Raw genomic sequence first — 6,048 nt, forward strand, 5'->3', positions numbered from 1 at the left:
TGCCGGCGCTGGGTGTCTGTTGTTAGTATTTATAGGGGCTTATTAACATGTGAATGGGGGCTGAGCTGCACAACAGAGCGCGCGCGGCCGCAGCCAATCAGCGCGCGCTCCCTTTGTCTCCGGCCAGCCCCCGGCTCGCGCCCCCAGGGGCTGCTGGGCTTTAATCTCACAGGCTGTTGTGTCAGGGCAACGACCACTGCGTTTTTTTCTCTCTTCATATCAACTGTGTGTTTCAAGTTTCAAGTTTCAAGGCTTTTATTGTCATGTGTACATAGCTACAGTGTGGTTATGACAATGAAAATCTTAGGTCACAGGCTCCTCCAACAGTGCAACACAATAAAACAGATACAATATTATACAGGTAAATAAGATATTAAAATAGAATATAATAGAAAGTGCAGAATATAGTCTATACAGTAATTGGAATATAGATATATATGAGTTGCAAACAGATGAATGTTATGTGCTTCCAAAGTCATGATCGTGCAGGATAAGATATGATGCAAAGTCGATGTATATTTTGGATAAAACCATGTCATCAAGGTTTTAATAGTTCACAGTGTAATGTTGCCATGGGTTTATTCTTGTATTAAAAATAGAGGTATGTCTCGTATTTTTGGTATTATGTATATCATATATGATTTTTTTTTATTCATATCAAGTGCAATAATACAGCTAGTGTGCAAAACATCCTTTATTTCAGTGGCGAACCGTGTCTATCACAACTCTTTTCACTGAATTGCAGTCTTGAAAAGGGTACTCAAAACAATTCCGCAACTACTTCATCTTCACCTGTTGCACTTGCCATTTCAACGTTAAAAACAATAAAACGGCATATGATTTGTTTCGTGGCATTCATCTAGAAACCTCTGTCTCGAGCCAGTGAACTACCGGGCCTTCTAGAATAGAGTGGCGAAGTCCCTCCCCTTCCGGTGGACCTCCATGGGACCTTATTTCGGAAAAATTATGTAATGAAGTCAATGGAGAGAGAAAGATTATCTTTCGATCCCGTTTGAATTGTGCCACGAATTACACATATGATGTTTGTCAATTTAAAAGATAATTTTGCAAGTCAAAAAAAAAAAAATGTGTCGTAAAACTGTGAAGTTTGAACATTGAACATTGAACATTTGTTTGTGTGAAACACTCAATGAACTACATCTCTGGTCAACAACGCACGTCACCAAGATGGCCGTCACTACTGTCTTGTCAACAAAACGATTGACTACCCTCACTATCACCACAATGAAACACGTCCTGAAGAATGTCATGCAAAGCTGCCTGCCTGCCTTCCTTTGATTCTCTCTGAACTGCCTGGTCGTTTTAATGTTTAATGTCAACCATTTGTGCAGATAGCATGAAGTAGAGAAGATCGTCGATGCTAGCGTTAGCGTTAGCATTTCTCCCCCGGGCTTAAATTGTGTATTATAGAATGACCACACCGGTGACAGTACTCTTGAAAGGGTTCACGAAATATGACTACTACTCTTACTGTTTAACATTTTGGGTTACTTAATGTTACTTCATGTTAAGGCTAATAAAAATGACAAGGCTGGAATGCTAACTAACGTGCTAGCTACTAGCTAGGTAGCTAACTTGATCAAGCCACTCCTGGTCCTTTCATCAGACGGGAAGCAAAAGAACGAGCAAGACCCATTGCTGGTATGATAACAACCTGGTACTAAGCACACAGGCATCTTGTTAAAGTTATCTTATCTTAGCCAGCGCCATATAGATAGATTCTATCTATATGGCATTATCTTATCTTAGCTATCTCTATTTTAGTGGAAGAAAACAATTGTGACATCACTTACGCGACTCTGGGATTTGTAGTCTTTCTAGTTGCGTATTTTTCATAGTCTTATATTTCAACAGTTTTACGACAAACTGTGACTTTTTTGACATGGAAATGATTTTTTAAGATTGACAAACATCATATGTGTAATTCATGGCACAATTCAAACGGGATCGAAAGATACGTTTTCTCTCTCCATTGACTTCAATTACATTATTTTTCCGAAATAAGGTCCCATGGACCGGAAGTAGATGGGCGTGACTTCGCCACTCTATACCCTGGAACCGAGGGGAACTCTGAAAGAATACGCCCATTGGCTACAAATCAATATATGATTGGTTGATCAAACTGTCAGTCCAAACGTACGCTCTCATTCAGTGTGAGGGCCAGGGCATTCTATCAAGGATATAGAATACCTTGGTTGAAGGATATTCTACCCAGAGACTCAGAAAAATATCTCAATTGGTTGCATTTCTTTTCTAACACAAAACCACTGAAATGCGTAGTGCATGGTCCGAGAAGGACAAACAAATCAACGTAACACTGTAATATTACAGATCAACAACACAGATACCATTCTCATTTATTCATTTTATTTACATTTTATATACATTTCATTACATTTTATTTATATAATTAAATCGATTTTTTGTTTGTTTTATCTGAGTGTTCCAGGGTATTCTCTGAATACCTTTTTTTTATGTGTACTGCTTGCTTTTATTTGTATTAACGTGTTCTTGCCTCTTTATTTATTTAGTATGTAGCCCAAGTCTACTATGTTTACGTTTGCCTTTTATCTGCACTGTACCTTTGCTGTTGTAATGCTGTGAATATAACAAATAAAAACAAAGAATAATGGATTTCTGATTCATTATCCAAACAATGGCTTGGTATTTATTCTTATTGCACAGTTTTCTGACCACGTTGACTCACCACAGCCTTCCTGAACTTTTGAAAGAACATCCATAACATTCATCTGTCTGCAACTTATATATATATATCAATATTCCAATTACTTGTATATAGACTATTCTGCACAATTTCTATTATATTCTTTTTTATTTTATTTACTTGCACTATTATCTGTTTTATTGTGTTGCTCTGTTGGAGGAGCCTGTGACCTAAGATTTAATTGTCAAAACTACACTGTACAAATGACAATAAAAGCCTTGAATCTCCTTGAATCTATCAGTAAATATCTCCTGTTTTTTCCCCCTGCCCGACCGCTTCCTCTTCCTGCGGTCCTCAGTGTCCGAGCCTCAGCAGATTTACCGGCTGCTCTCGGATGTAACGCGATGCCTTCAGTTGGCAGCTGCTCGTGGCCCCTCGGATCCAAACTGAATCAGCCGGGGGAATTAAGGGCCCTTCTCCAAAGAAAGCGACAGGTGTTGCCCTGCGTCTCGTTTGTTCTCCGTTTGTTTGGTGACTTCTGATTTGTGTGCAACTGCATTCTCACGTTCAGCTCTGCTGCTCCAGAGTGCACAAGGTCTGATAGCATATGGCTACACCCATATCTTTATCATGCTGGATGTATAAGCATGCACTATATGAAGTTCAAAACAACATTAGGGCTGCTGAGAATTAAATGATGCTTCTTGTGGTGTCAGTTTTGGACTTTTTGCTTTTGGATGTGCTGGTTTTGTCCTTTACGCACAATGTCTATGTGTTTATGTCTATTAAGAGCACTCTGCCCTCGTTATTATTAGTGTTTCGTACACTGTATTATCATGCAAATGACCCTCACAATAGAGCAGTTATGTCTGCTTGGAAAAGAAGATCACAGACATCCGTCCAGGACAGGTAAATGCAACGTGGTATACTAAAGTGTCCTTTTACGCACATCATTTGCGCAAAACAAACACCACAAAACTCCAACGTCCTGAATGCAGGATGAGTTTCAGACTTTTGAAGTGGAGGTTTTTGGCACCTCGCCACTCCCAGATCGCTGCTCCAGATCATTAATGGTGTGGACTGTGGAGAGCAGCTGTCTGGCTCGCTTTTGTTGGAAAGCTCCGCTGAGGGACCAGCCCCCCCCCCCTCCTCCTCTCCCTCTTCAGACCCGCCGCCTGGCTCCATGTGGCGGCCAATCATAACGACAATAATAGCGGGAGAATGGACCATATGTACGTTTTCACTTCCCAAAACCCCATGATGAATTACTTCTTTATTAAAACAGAAATGTACCAGAACGCTTGCTTTCACCACGGATGACATCTTGACGGTGTTGTGCACCAAGATGCAAATGGCTATGAGGGTGAAGTGCTCCCAAACTCTGTTTTAAACCTCACTGATTGCTTATGTGTGCATCCCCCTTATTTTTTTTATTGTAGTCCAGCGACCACTGATTATAGAAGAGTGTCAGTGTCTCCAACATAAAAAAGCTCCATGCACAATCCAGTCCCTGTCAAACATGACTGGATGTCTTGTCCTTTCATTAACAAAACAAATACCACTAACTATAATTATTTTGTTCATTACTTCTGTGCAAATTCACAACTACTAAAGAAATAGTCCCTATGGAAATTGTGAAATAAGATCAGGTGCAACAAATACCATAATTGATTGTTCTAGTGTTACAATGCACAACCAGGTTCATTCATCGTTCATTGGATTTCTACATTTCTGGTAAGACACACCTGGGGCGGGGGTGGTGAAGTCCATAGGGACTTGGCTTGGGAACCAGAAGCTCAACAGTTCAAGTCCCAGAAAGACCAAGTGTTACCAAGGTGTCCCTGAGCAAGGCACTGTTCCCTGGGCAGCGTACACATGGCAGCCCACTGCTCCTAACACTAGGATGGGTCAAATGCAGAATGTACATTTCCCCTCTGTGGGACTAATAAGGGTATATATATATATATAAAATAAATCATTAAATGATATTCTCCATTGTATTGACACCACTGGAGGTAAGTCAGAAAAATATATTGCTAAATAATGTGTGCACTGGCCCTTTAATTGAAGATACACTTTTACAATGAAGACTGAAAAACACGTATCAATCCTGACCAGTTTTAAGGAGGGACCAGTCCTCTGAGATGTTACTGAGAAAAGAAATCGAGTTAGCTAATTAAAAATGTTGTTGATTACAAAGGGGTTACATACAAATATATATAGTTGTTTTCGTAAGAAGCTTATATGTAAACATATATTGTGGTTCTTTCTGATTCAAGGTAAATTGATAAACTTACGATACAAGTTTGACAGTATTCAGTGTTAAGGGCTTTGTTGTGCAGTCTTATTTGTTAGAGTATTATTTTTAAATAGTTCATCCATTTCAAGAGACTAGACTTGCACTACCACACAATAAACTCTGGCATATATTCAACATGTATTAGTGTTGAAGCTCACATGATAACTACCAGACAGACATTCAATAACAACATATTTTTCATTTGAAGAGGGGTAAATAAGAATATTAAAATGACTGAAGCTTCAGTTTCAGGATCCTGTTTTCATGCTTTCTGATTCACTGTCATGATCGACTGAATCATTTTGAACAGAACAAAGCCATTGTTGATCTCTGAAGAAACACCTGAGCGTTTCCTGTACTTTAACAAGTCAATGTTGTTGATACATTTTATTATGAAAATAACTGTTTATAAGGTAAAAATAAGAGTTTCCTGCTGGCTCACAGACACACTGTCATTGAAAATAGTCACTGTTCATTTTATTTTCATTATGCTATACACACACACTGTCGTGTTTGAAGACAAAACACAGATAACATCTCAGATTAGTTTCTCCTCCGTCAGTCTGACATGTGTTGCCGGGCAAGTTGAGTGTTTACCTGAGTTTATTGACTGAAAACACCTGTCTGTCTGTTGTACAGTGAGACTGAACCGTCCAGTGTTTGCAGCTTGAAGTATATAAAACTAATAACCCAATAAAGAGGCACCTTGAGCTGCAGCATGGGGTCACATGTAGCTATCAATGTTTAGACCCCCATTGTAGTCATTAGATGATATTTGATTCAAAATGTAGGTCAACAAATATTGATATATGCAGTTTTTTGACTGTTTTCAAAATGTCTTCTGGGTATAGTCTTTAGGCTAATCTCTTTTCTTTTTCACAGCTCTGCTACAGCTTCCCTCTCCTAAAAAAATCCAGCTTAAACAAACAAAGAAACAACAACCAAATATGCCTCATTTGATTTTGTATGTGTGTTTTGATTCGTATGATACTATAATAAATATCCTGAACAGTTTGGATGTGATTTCCTGTCCTTCTGTACTGCATGGCAAATAAAGCAGATT

The sequence above is a fragment of the Trematomus bernacchii genome, unplaced genomic scaffold, assembly GCF_902827165.1.
Source record: "Trematomus bernacchii unplaced genomic scaffold, fTreBer1.1, whole genome shotgun sequence".
Taxonomy (NCBI): domain Eukaryota; kingdom Metazoa; phylum Chordata; class Actinopteri; order Perciformes; family Nototheniidae; genus Trematomus; species Trematomus bernacchii.